This window comes from Triturus cristatus, chromosome 8, assembly GCF_964204655.1.
Source record: "Triturus cristatus chromosome 8, aTriCri1.1, whole genome shotgun sequence".
NCBI lineage: Eukaryota > Metazoa > Chordata > Amphibia > Caudata > Salamandridae > Triturus > Triturus cristatus.
In genome coordinates, this window is record NC_140591.1 from 198340035 (window position 1) to 198360703 (window position 20669).

General features: G+C 44.8%; 1 protein-coding gene across 6 annotated transcripts in view; it reads left to right on the forward strand.

Annotated features, from left to right (window-relative positions):
* The first annotated feature begins 6995 nt into the window (after positions 1-6995).
* Positions 6996-20669, forward strand: part of KCNE1 (potassium voltage-gated channel subfamily E regulatory subunit 1) — a 162983-nt gene continuing 149309 nt past the window's right edge. The window contains exons 1-2 of one of the 6 annotated variants that reach the window (XM_085621333.1): positions 6996-7282; positions 9242-9362. The gene's annotated coding sequence lies outside the window, so the exon portion shown is untranslated. Of the gene's footprint in view, positions 7283-7431; positions 7581-9241; positions 9363-20669 lie in introns of those variants that run through there. The other 5 variants (XM_085621331.1, XM_085621332.1, XM_085621334.1 and 2 more) reach the window with 5 other exon arrangements.

Sequence of the window (20669 nt, forward strand, 5' to 3'; positions counted from 1 at the left end):
TCAACAGGCAAGGTCCAATTCACACAGCCCTCGCCCTCCAAGTCTGGAACAGAGGAGACCAGACTTCACTCACCTCCCCATAAACTATGAATTACCGACCATCACTGACCACTAAATTAGAAGACCCAGTACTTTTCATCTTTTCTGATCCAGACTCATGAATTTACACTCACTCTCATTCCCTATCTACCTCAAACCCTTCTTCACACGTCATAACACTCAATATATAATATCATGAAAACAAGGCCTACAGTTCTAGCCCACCAGCTCCCATCATTCTGTACCTGTCTGGGTGTCATATCTTATTACATGACCCTTACGCACCCAAAATGGACACACTGGAATGCATGCCTCCCATAACCCTCCAAAGAATTGCTCTCTCCTCTTGCATCAGCAAACACGCCAGAATACAGCTCTCCCACCCCCTCCCCAGAACAGTTTTTTCCTCTATGAGAGGGGTTACAAATCTCCCACTAGGTGCAATAGACTCCCTCCTCAGCTCATACAAGCCCTAATGCATTAAATTCTCCCACCTAAACTCACACAACACAATAATTATCATAGGGTTTAATAACCGCAGAGACAATCTCATAAGAGCAAACCTCTCAGTTGCAAATCAACTTACCTATAGTATTAGACTGAATTTACACATCATCAAAAACTCACATTAAATGGACGCTACTCGCCTGCAGATCTGCAGCCAAACACAACACAGAGGTAGCTGATTCAATTTTACATCATGGAATTGACATCCTTTTTCTTACTGAAACCTGGCTGAACAACCTCTCCTCTCAACTGATCGACATCCTGGTCACCCGCAACTTCTCAATCAAAGGCCTTGACCAGGAGGGGAGGACCGCCTGTGGTCTTGCCATCATCCACCTAAACATCCTGCAAATCAACTGCTTCACTGTCAAAGTGTACTCCACCTTCAAATGTTTAGAGGTGGAACTCCTCATGACATACTGAAAGATGACTAAATTCCACACATTATTTCACCCGCCAGGTGACAACCAGCTATTCATCAAGCATGTAATTGATCTCATCACACAACAATTGCTTCTGTCCTCCATCAACATTTTCTTAAGCAATTTTAACCACCACCTGAATAACATGAGCAATGCCGACACAGCCCATGTCAAATCATTTCTGAGCAACAGTGTCCTGATACAATTCTGTTAGGGTCACACTCACACCGAGGACATCACCCTCAACCTTCTAGGTAAAAAAGAGTCGATCAGCAAGTACGCAGTAATACCGGTAGATGGGTCTGTCCACCACATGATCCCTTTCCGTCTCTCATCTGAGAGACTACCAATCAGGGGTCAAATATTCAAAACAAAACATTGGACCAGAGACACAAAGCAAATCTATCGAGCTGAACGATCAGTAAAAATCAACACCCACCTTCATACCTTGATCATTGATGCAATGTTGAGGACTTGAACTCATCCTACAATTTCTAATCATTTCAAATATACTGCAGGAGGTAGCACCTATGAGCCTCAAGAGGGAAAGAAGCAGACCCTTCTGCCCTTTGTTTAACAGGGACCTAAATAAATAGAGGAAACACCTCAGAATGGCAGAATGAAGATGGAGTCAATACCGCACACTGCTACATCTATCACTACTACAATAAAAAGAAATAGATACAAGAAACACATCTTTAAAGCAAAAGTGGCCTCCCTCAGATCCCAAATATACACAGATAAACACCAACCAAATAAACTCTTCATTATCATCAGGCATAAGATTTCCAACACAGTGGAAACAGCTATGGACACCTCACAGAAAATATGCAGGAAATTTGCCAACCAATTTACTGACAAGATCAAGAAAATTGAACTCTTTTGGCCAAATCTGCCCTTAGATAATCTTCCTCACTCACACACACACTTCCACAAAAGACAGCTCTGGATCAGGCATTACCAACAGTGTTGACCATGCACACATACACACACACTGCAGAACCCTAAAAACAATACCTCCTAGAATAGCTTCAGGGTTTTAAGAGAAGAACTCATCCCTGTCGCCCACACATCAAACACTATACCAGTTTCCTTAATCAAGAGTATTAGTCATCTAATCTCCTCACTTTGAACATCTATAATCAACACATCATTATCACAAGGAGCAGTCCCAGAGTGCAAGAAAACAGGTCAAGTCACTCCACTCCTCAAAAACCCAGGAGCCAACCATGAAGGCAAATTCCAGTCAGGCTTCAGAGACAGCACAGGACAAACTTGTGGATGATGCCCTCTCCATTCTGGATGAAGAAGATTCCAGTCTGATTATACTCCTTGGCCTCTCCTTGGCATTTGACACAGCCAATCACAGTACTCTTCTAAACACCTTAAAGTCAGGTCAGGGGCTTGAAGGCACAGTCCTAAAATGGTTCTCCTCATAACTCAACAATTCCACCCAACAAATCCAGCCAACGTACTTCCTATCAAAACCTGCAACCAAGGAGAGTCACAGGGATCCATTCTTGCTCCTGCTCTCTTCAATCTCTATATGTAATCCCTAAGCTAGATCCTTCATCAGGCCAACAACGCTTACCATCTATATGTGAATAATACACAGCTCTACCTTAAAATCACCTCGATGGAGGATGCACGTCACCTTAATCAAACTTTAACAAAAGTACAATCTTGGCTCTCATCAAACCACCTGAAACTTAACCCACTGAAGACAACATCATTCCGTCTTATCCAACTCTCTCACCACTTGTCCCAAATCCAGCACTGACTAAACAACCTGAATGCTCTCAACTGCCCCCTTTACATCATTGACAGAACTAAATCTCTTGGAAGCTCCCTACACAAGCATCTGAACACGATCACCCAAATGAACGTGACCACGAAGTGCCCTTTATATCAACTCAGGTTACTAAGGATCCAGACTTTCACCCCTCTGTCTGACTTCTAAAATGGGATTCAACTGCTTATAATCGCCAGACTCGATTAAGAAAACACAATTCTAAAAAGCACACTAAAATATCATCCTTCCCAAATAAAGGTGACACTTAATGCAGTAGCCAGGCTAGTATTGGGAACGTAGCACTTTGAACATATCTCCCTATCTTAGATAAAACTCAAGTGGCTACACATCTAAGCCTGCTGCATACTAAAGCTAGCCTGTATCACACACAACGCACTCCACTATGAGACCCCGAAATGCCTGGCCCAAAAACTCTCTATATCAGGTGGCTGCCGTGACTGAAAAACTAAGTCACTGCACTAAAGCCTCCCAGTTTCTAGAAAGGGTGATCTTTCTCTTGCACTTTCGCTGATAGTGCACCCAGGCTATGGAACTCTGTACTGCTGGAGAGTCACATCACCCCCTTTCTAGGCTCTCAAAAAGAGTGATAATTCTCTCCTCATTGAAAGATAATGAATGCACTGACCAAATGTGTACACACAAGAAGAGCAGCTATGAACCACCCTTCCACAGCTACTTCTGAGCTGCCCTACTCCACAACTGCTTTATATTCTGTTACTTGCTCTGTGCGTGTTTATTTAGTTGTGTGTGATAAAGTACTTTTCCTTTTTGAAGAAAGATAATTAATTTATTGGGTGCTATTTTTGTGTGTTGCTCAGTTTTGCCCACAACATCTCCCGGAGTCAGCCTTGGACTGTTCTGCCTCCTTAACTTAAGTATCTGTTTTACACTGTGAGCTTTTTAACAAATTCAGTCACAACAGGGTTTATATTAGGACCTCTGTGATATTTACAATAGGAATAACTTCCCATTGTGAACTCCTCGGTGAAGACCATAGGAAGGGGCTGCACACTGATTAACACTAAGCATCCTACTGACACAGATGGGGGTGGCCTTACAAGGTACTCAGAGATTTTGTCTTTAACAGATTACGGTAATTTGGTTTAGCCTTTTGTGATGATTCTCTCAGGAAAGTTTGATGCTCCCTATTTATGGGACACGTTGGCGGTGGGCCTCCTACTCTGCAATAGTAAGGCCTCTGTTAGATTTGGCACCATTGGCGTGGGTCTCCCTTCCATTTTTTTGCTGTTGCCTCATCTGTTTTTGCTGGTCTAGATACTTTGGGCACGTTGCCACTGCTATTTAGTGCCAAAGTGCTAGTGCTCCCTTTTGTAAATTGTTGTTATGGATTAGTGACTCCATGATTGGTTATTTGATTTAGTTGTCAGACCCTAGTACAGTGCACCACGTGTGCCCTGGGCCTGTAAATCAAATGCTGCTGGTGGGCTTGCAGCACTGATTGTGCCACCCACAGAAGCAGCCTGTAAAATGTGACTCAGGCCTGCCATTGCAGAGCTTGTGTGCAGTCTGGGACTGCCATGTAGACTTGGCAAGTGCACACACTTTCCAGTCCCCAAACCTTACCTTTTCTGCATTTCTAACAGCCTCCAATTCAGCATTTTGATATATGTAGTGAGAGTGGGACAACAGCATCAGGTGACAGAGTCTACAAGGCTTGCATCAGTTCCAGATGGTGACTAGGACGGCAACTATGATAGAGGCCACAATCTTGGTTTGAACTAGATCTGAGCACTCACAAGGGCCATATAGTATTATTCTCAAAACTAATTTCAGTGAGGAACCCCTGGATCACTTTTAGTAGTTTGGCTGAAACTTGACATTCCTTTGAGAAATGTATGTGGCACATCTGCTAACCAAATACCGGTGCAGTTAATAATGTAACATTACATGTATATGTGAAGCTTGTGCTCACCTCGTGGGCTATAGTGGCAGCGCCTAACATATGCTTATGGTTACCCAAGTCAACAGAGCACATTTTATCAACATCAAAACGATGGAGGGCTGAGTAGACTTGCCAGAATTCAAAACCATAACCATAAGTTCAAACTAAGATTCTTGTAGAGGGTGCATTGGTTACAGAGCCACCAGAATAAATAGATGCAAGCTATGTGCTGCGTTGTTCCTGCCATTGGGAATTTTGTCCCCTGCACTGCAGCACCTAATTAAACTACGTTGTAGGTGGGGACATGTCCATAAGCAGGTTGGAAAGGGGAGCAGGGGTATGGGGGACCTTCCTATTAAAAATAAACAAGCATTGGCATAGCCAATAGGTCTCGCCTTTGGGACCTTATAAGTGTTTAGCCATGCAACAGTTGCATAACTAAATACTTATAAGGTCCCAAAAGCGAGACCTATTGGCTATGCCAAGCAGCCGTGCAGCCGCGAAAGTGATCGCGATCAAACATCAAAGCGGCCGCGAAAGTGAAAGTAACCGCGGTCAAGCGCGCCGGCGCACATGCACTGTAGCTCTAGGCTGGCCTGGTAGCACTTTTTGGAGCCCTCTCAATAAGTCTCGCCAGATCAGCGCATGCGCTGGGTCAGGCGAGACCTAAAAAAGGATTCTGGTTCCTCCATTGGTCACATCTGCCCTTTCATCAGGCGATTTACATACATCAGTAAATACTGCTGCTGCGCCCTCCAGCAAAGCAGGGCCAGCTTTAGGGCGGTGCGACTGGTGCCACCGCACCAGGTGCTGACTTCACATGGGGGCTTAAAAGCACCTGCTGCTGCGTTTGTGGTCTCAAGCAATTTTCAGTCAACAATTAAAACGTCAAGAAAACTCCAGTGATTAATGTTCTTGCAGGCAAGATTGGAGTTTTTTGTCTTAGTAGAAGTTTTGACTCGCGGAAGTTTTGAAGGTGGGTTCCTATGCCTTCTGCACAGAACATGTACAATGCAGATAACAAAAGTGAATATAATGTAAACAGGTCAGTGGGTTACTGCTTTTGTCAGAGACTTCCTTTTGCTAGTTTCAGTTTACAGTGAGCTATTAACTGTCATAAAGAACTGCGTGCAGACTTCAAGGTATAAATTAGAGATATGGATTTTTTCCCCAGACCTTCATTATTGTAATGTTGCAAAAAGGGTTCATTTTGGGTACGAACAGTTCTTGCGATTAAAAAGAGCCCTAATCCATTGTGTTACATTTCAAATTCAGAGTTTGTGCTCCTCAAGACCAAGTACTTCGCAACATTTACTATACACTGATTTACAGACTTAAAATTGATTGTCTCTGTGTAATGCGTGTGTTATCTAAAATGCTTTGACACCCTTCACTTTTATGAGTGACGCTATGAAATTTATAAAATGCATCTGAGAGAGAGGTTATGGAGACTGTTAAGGGGTGTCCGTGACTGAGCTGGTAGTTGGGGGCGCCAAAAAACATTGTCGGTCTAGGCGCCACCAGTGCTAAAGCCGGCCCTGCAGCAAAGTTACATAACACTGCCTCCAGCCAGCCCACCAAACACATCCTCATCCTTGATGACCCGCCTGCAAGACATGATCTATTTATGGAAGGAATGATTCCTTCTGAGTTGTGAAATGGTATCACCCAACCCCAACTCACGGTGACACCGCCGACCCTGTTCTCAAAGCTGCAGACATTTCAAGAGGGCGCTCGGAGTGGACTGTAGTGGAACCCAAACACGTTACATCTCTTTCTGAAGAGGCGAACGATAACGCAATATTTCTTATAATCCTAAACTGACGTCATCAAACAGAGGAACGTTCTAGAAAGCCTGTTGCTGATGGTGAGAACTCGAGGCCCCTTTAAGATCCAGTGCCTTGTGACACACTTACCGTAAATGTGAGATGTGGCACACTGGTCAGCACGGCTGCCGACCCACTGAGGTGTTTCCATGGACCCCGAAGAGTGATGCAACTTGAAACGGAAACCGAGCATACGAACAGAACTCGGATGCGCAAAATACAATTATATATACCTCAATTGCATCATAATACCAACAAACGGTTTGCATATTTGGCCTGGCTTTAATCGTATAATATGCCGCATAATTGTGTTAACCTGCCGCATAATGTGGTCGGGTAGTGCAATATGAGTTCAATGGCCCTGTTTGAAATGGAGGCACTGACTGGCACGTGAAGTCTGGGGCCTGAGAGTGAGTGCCTGTACATTCACCCATCTTAGGCTCACTTCTCAGTTCGTTTCCATAAAGGTACCAGAGACGAGAGGTTGTGGAAGCGGAAGAGGCTGGGGTGGGGGGAGCAGAGAGCACCCCCACAGCACAGGCCCTACAGTGGAGGGAGGGGCCCGGTTCCTGTCCAGCGTGCTACAGGAATGAAACCTGTCCCACAAGTACGCCTCCCGTTGCACCTCCCCTCCCCCCCCCCCCCCACTACGAGACAGCACCCCCTGGGACCAGCGACACCTGGGTCAAATGAGCGCAGCTTTGTCTGCCCGCTCGTAAACCGCACTCACGAAAGAAGGGACCGGCCGGGTTTGCTCCAGGGTATGTGAAGGGTAAGTAAGAGCCCCTGTTCCCAGGGCTCTGCTCACTCACATTTTAAGAGCCCATAAACCTTTTTTAAGTAAACGTTGCATGCGTGCGACCCGATCCCCCATCCCTGCTCGCTGCCCAGCCGGACTTGATAGAAAGTCCGGCTTCCCGCGCTGCTGCTCAACTCGCGCCTCTCCAGGATGTTAAGCAATCTATCTAGCGCCTCGCAGGCACGGCCATCTTCCCAGTCCGGCATGGCGCTTCTCCAGGGACAAGGCTGAGTGCCGCATGCGCTCGAGAAGAAATCCAGAGTAATACTAGGTGAGCCGAGAAACAGGCTATGGTAACATTCAATGTGGCGTTTCTCGAAAATGCCAAGCGATATGGGACACAGCAGGCACAGTCACCCTCCTGCGTTCAGCACAGCGCTTCCATGGAAAGATGATGTGATAACCCTCCGACGCTCGACGTCGCGCTTCACTGGAATAATGTCGTGATAAGTATTGTGCTGAGCGGCCCCCCGCACCGCGGGGGCTGTGGGGGGCCTGTGATACGCCCCTGATCTTACACAAACACTCAAACATGCAGTTATGTACATGTCTTACTCATATGTATTTGTACACACACCTACCAACAGAGGCGCAACTAGAGCCACATTTCGGAGGGGCTAAGAAAAAATTTCAGGGGGGCTGAATCTTTAAGCAATAGGCAGAGTGGAGCTGATTTTGGGGGTGGGGGGGGCTGAATCTTTAAGCGATAGGCAGAATGGAGTTGCAGGGACTCTTAGAAGTGGTGAAACAACAGCGAGGCCTCATTAACATGCAAATGGTCTTTTAAAGACCTGTGAAGTGCTCGGGTGCGGCTGGGTGGGTGCCCGGGAAGCTGTCTCAACCCCTGAATCCGGGCTGCCACAGGGGGGAGGGTGGGAGCTGAAGCCCTTTGAGTCCAATGGGTGTTGTGCGCCTGCCTACCAATTCTTTTCTAACACACGCCCTATTCAGAAGCCTAATGAACACTTACACTCCCAAACATCCTTGTTTAACACTGTTGAAATTTACAAGCGTGGGCTGTACCCTCACAAAACCATTTAGAGATGTGGCGCCACGGCCAGGGGACTGACTCCGGAATCTGGGGATCACGATTCGATCCCCGGAGCCGGCGGCAGATTAGCCCAGCATCATGTGACTCTGGGCAATAGCTTGCTTAATCTTCCCAACGCCCCCAGCGCCTAGAGACCCTTACCGGTGATTGTTCGCGCTTTACAAATGTGGATTATTATTTATTCACACTCATGTGAGTGGGGAGTGGGCAGGCCTGCCCCTTTGGATTTTTGCACTCCTCCAAATGTACACCATTGAGGCCAGTTACAACCTCCTCTCTGAGTCCTTCATACTGTGGAAAAGGCCGATAAGGTACACCTGACAAGGGCGTGAGTAAATCACTATCCAAGGTGTGGGAGGGAACGTCACACCCCTACAATTGTTGAAGATGTAAAAGTGTGGTTTCTCGACCATATAGAAAAAAAGAAAAACACATTTACTGGGTGCCTGTGCACTTGTTTCGATTTTTTTCACGCGAAAATAACATTTACAGGAGACCATTTGAAAACTTGTGCCTGTCACGGGTTTCAAGGCACAACGCGAAAATCAGAAAACACGAGCGAGTGTGGACGTACGCGAGGTTGTATACCTCAGTGTGAGATGTATTTTTTAATTATTTTGTTTAAATCGTCACACACTTTTTGCGATGGCTGCAATAGTGTTTAGTTAGTTTTCGTTTTACAACGAGGGAATTCCAGTCCCTGATTGGATGCTCGGTACCCTGCAACAAGGTCAACCAAAGGCAAAACAATGATGCCCCAGGTGCATCGCGATGACGGAGGATGAAACGACTCGGGGTATGACAAGATCACAAAGTTAAAATAAACTCCGCCCAGCAGTCCACGCACGTGGAAGCTACACTGTGATTTGCTTCATCTTTAGGTAAAGAAAAAAAACCAGAAGCTGCGTTGCAGACACAGTCGGGACGGGCAGACGCAGCGCGCCGGAGCAGAGCGGTTCCGAGTGCCAGCCAGGAGCCGCAGCGCCTCTGCAGACAGATCGGGTAAGTTTGTATAGCCGCCCCCATTGAAACAAATCAGAACGGCCATGTATGACAAATTTCCTACACTCTAGATGCGTCCTTATCTTTAAATGTTTGCTGGTTAGTAATGGATTTTAACTTTGAGTTTAAGTGATTTTATGACCGTATTTGTTGCTTTACGTCCTGCTGCAAATGTATTATTTTGTTCATGTGCCCTTCACGTCCACAGGTACCTTTGTGAGTGATACGAATTAAATTATAAATACTTGTCTTCCAAGTGTGATTAACGGTGTAAACGTGCGCCTCCCAGGTGCGGCATGACCTGGCCATGGCTGCAGGGCACAGGCTGAGCCCCTGAAAGAAAGCCATTGGGAACATTAACAGCTGACTTCTAAATAGCGTTTTGGAAATCTGCCTTCATGTTGTTTAAATTGAGTATTGACAGCAAACAATAATTGGCAAAGCCAATAGGTCTGGCTGTCTTGTGGCAAAATATGCAAACGCATGCATTCACAGATAATACATACTCCTGCACAAATTGTACTTATCACTTTGAAGTCTGCCCTACCATCTTTACGCGTGCTTAAAAAAGGAGAGCTGATATATATATATATATATATATATATATATATATATATATATATATATATACTATTTTAACAATGTAAGTGATTTTTACAATAATGGTTAAATTGATCTCTGTCATGATGTTTTATATTTTCTAACACAGTGAGATTTTAATTAATCAACAATAAACTAAACTTGCACAGCACAACTGTGTATATATATATATATATATATATATATATATATATATATACACACGTGTGTGTGTGTGTGTGTGTATATATATATATATATATATATATATATATATATATATATATATATGATAACCACAATCCTGTTGTAGATTCCTTCTATAGCAATCAAGCAGGTACGGACCACAATATGGAAATTACCAGATCCTTTTATTGCAGTTATAAGTGCATCAATTGATTTAAGCAAGTGCCCAGCATGACGCGTTTCGACTGCACTTTTGCGGTCTTGGTCACATGAATATATATATACACATTTATATTCCGTATATTAGATAAAGAATTGCATATGATGACTAAGTAAACTTTTCAGATGAAGATGAATCCCTCATGCACATCAATGGAACTATTTCCTGGAATGTGGAATTATACACCAGAACAGCCAATAGCATGAGGTGAAAGAGTAATACTCCTTTCTGTGGATCTGAAGCCCACCCTATCTTTTGAAGAACTGGTAACAGTCCGGCTTGCAGACAGGTGGTGTCAACCCAGACTTAATAAGGGAAACTAGGTTGGGAATATTTGCATAGCGATGAATCTCTGCTAGGTCAACCGAGCAGGGAACCTCTGACACAGGGGATTATTCAGTGTAACTGTCATTTTATGTTATATGTCATGTTACGACATGGTCTGCTATGCCAGGTACATTTAAGTTATACAATTTTGTTATGCTGTGTTATAGTTGTTATGTTACGTTTTTTCTGCGTTTTGATCTGCTTTTCTGTGTTATGTTCTAATGCATAAGCGAATAATATGCCACATTATGTTGTGTGTTAACTGAATTTATGAATGTTATGTGACATCATACTACTCTTGTACTGTGCTAGCATTACAGCTAAGTTGCTGCCGGATGATGGGCGGCCCTTAGGATGGGCGTGGGAGCGCGGTGAATACTGGACGGGACTAAGTGTGGATGACCCTTAGGAGGGGTGTGGGAGCGCGGAGAATACTGGAGGGGAATGAGTGTGGTTGAGCCTTAGGGTGGGTGTGGGAGCGGGGTGAATACTGGAGGGGATTGAGTGTGGATGACCCTTAGGAAGGATGGGGGAGCGCGGTGAATACTGGAGGGGAATGAGTGTGAAGGTTCCTAAGGAGGGGCGTGGGAGCGCGGTGAATGCTGGACGGGAATGAGTGTGGTTGAACCTTAGGAGGAGTGTGGGAGCATGGTGAATACTGGACGGGAATGAGTGTGGTTGACCCTTAGGAGGGGTGTGGGAGCCCGGTGAATACTGGCGGGGAATGAGTGTGGATGGCACTTAGGATGGGTGTGGGAGCGCGGTGAATACTGGAGGGGAATGAGTGTGGTTGAACCTTAGGAAGAGTGTGGGAGCATGGTAAATACTGGCGGGGAATGAGTGTGGTTGACCCTTGGGAGGGGTGTGGGAGCGCGGTGAATACTGGAGGGGAATGAGTGTGGATGACCGTTAGGAGGGGTGTGGGAGTGAGGTGAGTACTGGAAGGGAATGTGTGTGTTTGACCCTTAGGAGGGGTGCGGGAACGCAGTGAATACTGGACGAGAATGAGTGTGGATGATCCTTAGGATGGGTGTGGAAGCACGGTGAATACTGGAGGGGAATGACTGTGGTTGACTCTTAGGGTGTGTGTGGGAGAGCGGTGAATACTGGAAGGGAATGAGTGTGGATGACCCTTAGGAGGGGTGTGTGAGCACAGTGAATACTGGACGAGAATGAGTATGAATGATTCTTAGGAGGGGTGGGGGAGCGCAGTGAATACTGGATGGGAATGAGTGTGGATGACCCATAGGAGGGATGTGGGAGCGCGGTGAATACTGGAAGGAAATGAGTGTGGAGAACCCTTAGGAGGGGTGTGGGTGCGGGAGCGCGGTGAATACTGGACGGGAATGAGTGTGGATGACACTTAGGAGGGGTGTGGGAGCGCGGTGAATACTGGACAGGAATGAGTGTCGATGACCCTCAGGAGGGATGTGGGAGCGTGATGAATACTGGATGGGAATGTATGTGGATCACCCTTAGGAGGGGTGTGGGAGCACGGTGAATACTGGAGGGGAATGGGTGTGGTTAATTCTTAGGAGGGCTGTGGGAGCGCGGTGAATACTGGATGGGAATGAATGTGGATGACCCTTAGGAGGGGTGTGGGAGCACGGTGAATACTGGAGGGGAATGAGTGTGGATAATTCTTAGGAGGGCTGTGGGAGCGCGGTCAATACTGGATGGGAATGAGTGTGGATGACCCTTAGGAGTGGTGCGGGAGCCCAGTGAATACTGGACGAGAATGAGTGTGGATGACCCTTAGGAGGGGTGTGGGAGCGCGGTGAATACTGGAGGGGAATGAGTGTGGATGACCCTTAGGGGGGTTGTGGGAGCGCAGTGAGTACTGGAAGGGAATGCGTGTGGTTGACCCTTAGGAGGGGTGCGGGAGCGCAGTGAATACTGGATGAGAATGAGTGTGGATGACCCTTAGGATGGGTGTGGGAACACGATGAATACTGGAGGGGAATGAGTGTGGATGACCCTTAGGAGGGGTGGGGAAGCGCAGTGAATACTGGATGGGAATGAGTGTGGATGACACTTAGGAGGGGTTGGGAGCGCGGTGAATACTGGAAGAGATTGAGTTTGGATGACCCATAGGAGGGGTTTGGGAGCGTGATGAATACTGGAGGGGAATGAGTGTGGTTGACACTTAAGAGGGGTTTGGGAGCGTGATGAGTACTGGATGGGAATGAGTGTGGATAATTCTTAGGAGGGGTATGGGAGCGCGGTGAATACTGGACGGGGATGAGTGTGGATGACCCTTAGGGTGGGTGTGGGAGCACGTTGAATACTGGACGGTTATGAGTGTAGATGACTCTTAGGAGGGTGTGGGAGCGGTGTGAAAACTGGAGGGGAATGCGTGTGGTTGACCCTTAGGAGGGGTGCGGGAGCACAGTGAATACTGCAGGGGAATGATTGTGGTTGACCGTTAGGTTGGTTGTGGGTACACGGTGAATACTGGAGGGGGAATGAGTGTGGATGACCCTTAGGAGGGGTTGGGAGCACGGTGAATACTGGACGGGAATGACTGTGGATGACCCATACGAGGGGTGTGGGAGTGTGATGAATACTGGAGGGAAATGAGTGTGGATGACCCATAGGAGGGATGTGGTAGAATGTTGAATACTGGATGGGAATGAGTGTGGATGACCCTTAGGAGGGGTGTGGGAGCATGATGAATACTGGAGGGGAATGAGTGTAGATAATTCTTAGGAGGGGTGTGGGAGCGCGGTGAATACTGGATGTGAATGAGTGTTGTTGACCCTTAGGAGGGGTGCGGGAGCACAGTGAATACTGGAGGGGAATGAGTCTGGTTGACCCTTAGGAGGGGTGTGGGAGTGCAGTGAATACTGGATGGGAATGAGTGTAGATGACCCTAGGAGGGGTGTGGGAGCGCGGTGATTACTGGACCGGCATGACCCATAAGAGGGGTGTGGGAGCGTGATGAATACTGGATGGGAAGTCGTGTGGATGACCCTTATGAGGGACGTGGGTGTAGACTAGGTGTTGAGGTTTCAAATTTTTAGACCGAATCCGGAGCTTTGTGTCTAGAGAAGCGTCGCGCTCTGTACCTGCATTCTCTGCCCCTCCACCCCCTCACTACTACTGTGACGTCATAGCGAATGTGAGCATTTTTGGCCACCAGGGTTGTAATTGCACCAAAATGCAAAGAGCCATGAAATAGGCGGCATGTGCCCTTTGACCCTTGAAGATATCAGGGAGTTGACCGTGTGTCCCACCCTCAGCCCCTCATGCACCTCCTATTTTCTGGGCAGGGGTTATGGGTAGGGCAGTGAATGGAAAATACAGACAATACAAACAGCTCCCAGAGGTCTATTTACTCTTTAGGTTTCGCTTGCGCTGTGCTTGTGAGATCTATTGTAGTTAATATATCCTAAAAGGGTGTTCTTATCAGTTCCCATACTGAATTACAGTGTTCATTCACTTTTGTGTGGAGTTTTTTTTTAACTTTCTCTGGCTGCACGCATTTGTGAAACTTCTACTACACGCTGCTCACACTGTTTAAGGCCCATTCACTGTCAAGGTAAGATCTCTTGCCATGGAAAAGGCAGTCAGCTTCTAACAGTATGCTGGAATGCTTGCTTTTTTATTACTTGGTCGGCTAAAGCAGATGCTTTAGCCATATAATGTTTGTGGCATCTCCTATTCATGCCTCAGTACCTTTCATTGCACTTTGTAGGCATTATCGGATTGATTTTTTTCAACATAATCTATTTTATTTGGTCATTATGATTAAATTTGAAATGTAATAAACATTGCACATTAAAAATAAAGTTAATATACAAGAGCCATGCTATATACTACTACTAAACAGGTAGCCACAAGTGCAGTTACCTTGCAGACAACAGGGTCATGATTTGAATGGTGCAGCAGGTGCAGTAGCACTGGGCCCAAATGTTGTCAGAACTCCTCTAAACACATATTGCAATATTTGACTACTAAACAGGCAGTCAGAAATGCAGTTACCTTGCAGTTAAAAGGGACTTGATATGAATCATGCAGCAGGTGCAGTGGCACCGGGGCCAAAAGTCCTTGGGACCTCACTAAGCCCAAAATATTGCTAAAATTTAAAACTAAACAGGCAGACACAAGTGCAGTTACTTTGCAGACAACAGAGACATGCTTTCAATGGTGCAGCAAGTACAGTGACACCAGGATCAAAAGCACTAAGCACCCCACGAAACGCCTAATATTGCTATATTTCACTACTAGTCACAAGTGCAGTTACCTTGCTGACAACAGGGTCATGATTTGAATGGTGCAGCAAGTGCACTTGCACTGGGCCCGAAAGTTGTCAGAACTCCTCTAAACTCCTAATATTAGTATATTTTACTACTATTCAGGCAGTCACAATAACAGTTACCCTGCAGTTAAAAGGGGCTTGATTTAAATGGTGCAGCAGGTGCAGTGGCACCGGGCCCAAAAGTTATCAGAACTCCTCTAAACAGCTAATATTGCTATATTTTACAATGTAACAGGCAGTCACAAGCGCAGTTATCTAGCAAGAGCTAGGGTCATAATATCAATAGTGCAGCAGGTGCAGTAGCACCAGGACTAAAACCTTCAGGCCCACCACTAAACTGATTTAATGCTATATTTTACAACTAAACAAGCAACCAAAAATGCAGTTACCTTGCAGACAACAGGGTCATGATTTGAATGGTGCTGCAGGTGCAGTGGCACCGGGCCCAAAATTTGTCAGAACTCCTCTAAACACCAAATATTGCTATATTTTACTACTATACAGGCGGACAGAATTGCAGTTATCTTCCAGTTAAAAGGGGCTTGATTTGAATAGTGCAGCAGGTGCAGGGTCAATGGGACAAAAGATCTAGGGACCCCACTAGGCACAGAATATTGCAACATGTTTTTTTTTGTCCTCCTATGTCTGATCAGTATATAAAAGGAGATAGAAGAGCATTCCGACTTGTTCTCTTGCCGTCCGTACGGGGGGGGATACCCGGACACTCCACTATGGAGGGGATGGATTCCATCACGGGATCCCTCTCTGCAAAGTCGACTAACTCACCTCTCCAAGGTCACAGGAACTTGCATAAGTTCTCCTTCCGGGGATACCAATTCCTCTTGGTAGAGCCCCTGAGCTCTCGAACAGCCTGTTTTACTGATGCTTAATCATTAAACTGATATTCACCAGTGATTCAAAAGATAAATATAAAATTAGAAATGGATCACAAATACCAATAGAAAGAGGAAGGAAAGATATAAAGAAAGTGATCAAACTTTCAGTAGGGCCGAGAGAAAGAAAGGGGAAAAGGGTATCTACTCTAAGAATGTACTCTCTTAGCCCAGTTATCTCAAATACTCCCAAATTTTGTTCTTTGTGGACCACGTTGCTCTATCCAGCTTAGCTATCCTTTGAATCGAGTTAACCCATGTTCCGGAGGGGCAATAGGTGAAACCCACTTAAGTGGTTTAGATATATGACCAATAGACTCCTCAGTATTACCCCAAAAATAACCAGAGCAAGACTCACCTTCACTTCTTGACCCACCAAATCAGATAAAGTTACACCCACTTTCTGCCAGAAGGACTGGATGGAAGGACACCACCGGAATATGTGTGTTTCATCGGCGTTAATTTCTCCGCACTTTTGGAACTTCCTCACCGTGTGCAGGCCCATCTTTGCCAATCTTCGAGGCGTCCAATAGGCCTTATGAATGGTAAAAAGATGTTTTTTTTCTTAAAGCTGCAGATTTCACGCAATACCACAGAAAAGATATAGATACTGGCCATAGTGCTTCTAACTCGTACTCCGGCAGTTCCTTCCTCCAAGTGCCCATATGCCATGAGGGTGGCTCATCTGAAGAGTGAACCAGCATCCAGTACCATACCGATACCTCTTTGTATCGCGGGGCGCAAGGTTATTTTGGCTTCATCAAACTCGTTTTGCTTTCCCCCTGTCTCAAAGACTTTCCCCAGCTTGATAACTGACGGTATTTAAATCTAGAGACAGAACCTTCAGTGATCTCCTGGAAATTGTACCAAGATTTTAGTTCTATTTCTTCCAGCAGCTGGCCCCATCTATAGGTTCCCTTTTCCCTCATCGGAATTGCTAAGGAGTCTTGTAAACAAGCTGGAGTTCCAGGAGATCTCCAAATAGGGGCATAATAACTAAAATATGGAATCTGTAGTGTTACCCTGATTTGATACCAAAGTTTACAAGCCCACTGGAGAGTCTTTAATCTTATTTTTTGTTAAATTTAGGATCTCTAAACTTATAAAGAAAAAAGCTGGATAAATCTGGAGGGCCATATGTTAGAGCACGGAACAGTGGCGAAAGGTTGGGAGTGTCTTTTAGAAGCTGCCTAAATAATTTCAAATGGAAGGGTCTCTGATATTGAAGAAGATCTGGGCTCGCTATACCCCCATTTTCCTTCTTTTCCCTGCATTTCTTCCATGCAATTCTGGGCCTTTTATTTCCCCACATGAAGGTGGAGAAAAAACCTTGCACTTTTTAGATGCAGTCCTTCTTGAATTCCCGTGGAATGGAGTTGTAAATTTAGGCAAAATAGACATTTTTAACAGGTTTGACTTGCCTAAAAAGGATATGGGCAAAGAGTCCCACTGCTGTAATTGTTTCTTAATTTTTGAGGTGACCAAATCAAAGTTCACTTTCGCTAGTAAGTCAACATTTTGAACCACTTCAATCCCCAAGTATCTAATCCTCTTTTTATTTAAGTCACTTTGGAAACATGTGTTCCACTGCATAATCTCGGTTTTGGATGAGTTGACAGCATAGCCTGATATTTTACAGAAACTCTCCAGATTATCCCATGTACCAGAAATTACTGGCTGTAGATGACTTGTAAAATATCATTAGGTCGTCGGCGTAAAGCCCGATTTTTCTTTTCTCATTCATTACAAGAAAATGGGGAATATATTTGCATGCTCTCAGCTTAATGGCCAGTCGCTCGATATATAGATTAAATAAAAGGGGGGAGAGTGGACACCCCTGTCTGGAGCCCCTTCTGATTTTAACTTGCTCCGATAAAACCCCGTTTACTAAAACCCGGGCTGTGGGATTTCTGTACAGGGCCTTAATTGCTGACTCAAAAACTTGCCCCATGTTAAAGCGCTGGATCACTTCATAGAGAAAGGTCCAGCTGACCCTATCGAAGGCTTTCGCAGCATCACAAGTTATTACTGTAAGGGGTCTATCATATTCTATGGCTAGATCTATTGTGCCTATTAACTCATGGGTCAGGTCCTATAAGTGCCTCCCCTTCATGAAACCTTTCTGGTCGTTATGAATTATAGTGCCCGCCATCCGCTCTAACCTTTTGGTCATAATCTGTGTATATATTTTATAATCGCTATTAAGCAATAATATCAGCCTGTATGATTCGCAGGCTCTGGGGTTCTTGTTAGGTTTAAGGAGGATGATTATAGTGGCTAAATCCCAAGACGGAGGAAGCTCCTGCTTTAAGATATAGGCTGAATTAAAAAGATTAAGCAGAATCGGGACCAATTCCTCCCTCAGCAGTACATACAATTCATTTGGGATGGTATTTGGCCCCGCAGCCTTACCCTTTTTCAGATTATTGTTTGTACTGTGAACTTCTGCCATTGTGAAAGGAGCCGATAATTCCTCTCTATTTTCATTACTTAAAAGCGGAAGGTCTCTTTCCCGAAAAAACACAGTTATCTGATCCTTAATCAGATCTATATCATCTGTATAAAGTTCTTGAAAAAATGAACAAATTCTTGTTCGATCGCCCCATCCCCGTGGATTGACATTTCAAATCCTTAATGTTACTTCTAGTCCGGTCAGCCTTGGCCTTACAGGCCAGAAGTTTGCTGCTACCCTCCCCGTATTCATAGTTAGCAAGCTTACTTGCTTCCTGGATCGATGTCCGTGTTTTTTATTATGAAAAGTGAATTTCCCCTGTTCTCCCCCCCTTCTTGAGCCTTTAAGTTTCCAAATATCAACTAAACCTAAGTCCTGAATTATGAATTTCAGGGAATTTCTCATTTTTGGATTTGCTGCAGCGGCCTTCTTGGAGGTAGTATCTTGAACTGGATCTAGGATTACATTGAAATCGCCCCCAATAATAACTGGATCATTAAATTCAAGTAAATGCAAAAATAAAGTACGTAGGGGTGAAGGGTCATCTAGATTAGGGCCGTAGTACACAACAAAAACTAGCCATGTACCCTGAATCCTTGCCTTAACAATCACCCATCTGCCTGAAGTGTCGACCCTGGTTTCACCGATAATACATGGGGCTGATTTTTTAAAAATATTATAGCCACCCCCTTAACTGTGACTGTTTGAGATGTACATATACAATGGTCTATACATGGTTGAGATTTTACAATTTCCAGCCATTCTTCTTTTAGTATATGGGACTCTTGGATAAAAATGTCTACCTCACTCATCTTCAAATATTGCAACATCTTCTTCCTCCTTGGGATTACTGTCAAGCCGTTAACATTCCATGACAACACTTTTAATAGTTTAATATTGTCTAGACCTGCCATAGATTAGAGAAAGAAACTGGAATGCTATACCTAGAGTGGCTTGAGAACAGAACCTCTCTTGAACTGGTAATAGCCTAAAAGAGGTAGAAAAGGAAAAAACACGAAAACAAACAAATTAAAAAACAACTGGACCGGACATAGGAGGACATTTTTTAAAAATGTTTTCTCCCATTTGCTCCCCCACCCTTTGTGACTTATGTGATTCTCTAAACTTTGAATTCTTATCAGTGACGCACCCCACCCACGCCGGGGAACCCTCCCTACTAACACGAGGTATAGTGACACCTCTTATGAGCTCTCCTACCACTAAACACTGATTATTGCTATATTTTACAACTAAACAGGCAACCACCAGTGCAGTTACCTTGCAGACAACAGGGTCATGATTTGAATGGTGGTGCAGTGGCACCGGGCCCAAAAGTTGTCAGAACTCCTCTAAACACCTAATATTGCTATATTTTACTACTATAATGGCAGACCGAATTGCAGTTATCTTCCAGTTAAAAGAGGCTTGATTTGAATAGTGCAGCAGGTGCAGTGTCAACGGGACCAAAAGATCTAGGGACCCCACTAGGCACAGCATATTGCTAAATGTTACTACTAAACAGACAGTCACAAGTGCAGTTATCTGCGAGGTACTAGGGCCATGATTTCAATGGTGCTGCAGGTGCAGTGGCACCGGAGACAAAAGTTGTTAGAACTCCTCTAAACACCAAATATTGCTGTATTTAACTACTAAATAAGCAGTCACAAGTGCAGTTACCTTGCAGGCACTAGGGTCATGATTTCAATGGTGCAACAGGTGCAGTGCCACTGGGGCCCAAAGCTCTAGGAACTCGTCTAAACACCAAATATTGCAATATTTTACTGCTAAACAGGGAGTTGAGTTACAAGTGCAATTACCTTACAGGTAATAGGGTCATGATTTGAATATGCAGAAAGTGCAATGGCACCGGGCCAAAAGTTGTCATATCTCCTCTAAACACCAAATATTGCTATATTTTGCTACTAAACAGGCAGTCACAAATGCAGTTATCTTGCAGCTGCTAGTGGCATATTTGAATGGTGCAACAGGTGCAGTGGCACCAGGTCCAAAATTTGTCAGAACTCCTCTAAACACATAATATTGCTATTACATCAATTAATTCTACTATTTCCTTCTTTCATTTCGATTTTCAAAAAGTTGCTATTACTTACCCACGCTATACCACTAGTAACATCATAATATATTGCCTTTTGTACATAAACAAGTCATAGCACTTGAACAGACTTTCTGTAACTTATATTGTACAACTACTCAGCAAGCTACAGCTAACAACAAAAACAGCATATTATTAATCACATATAGGCGAAACCTAATGCATTTACCAATGCTTGTTTTGTTGTTCTTGCAGCAGCCTTCAAGAACTTTGGGTCCAGGAGTAGCATGCGCAGTGCCAAGGGAACAAAGAGAAGTAAAAAAAAAAAGTCAGGGA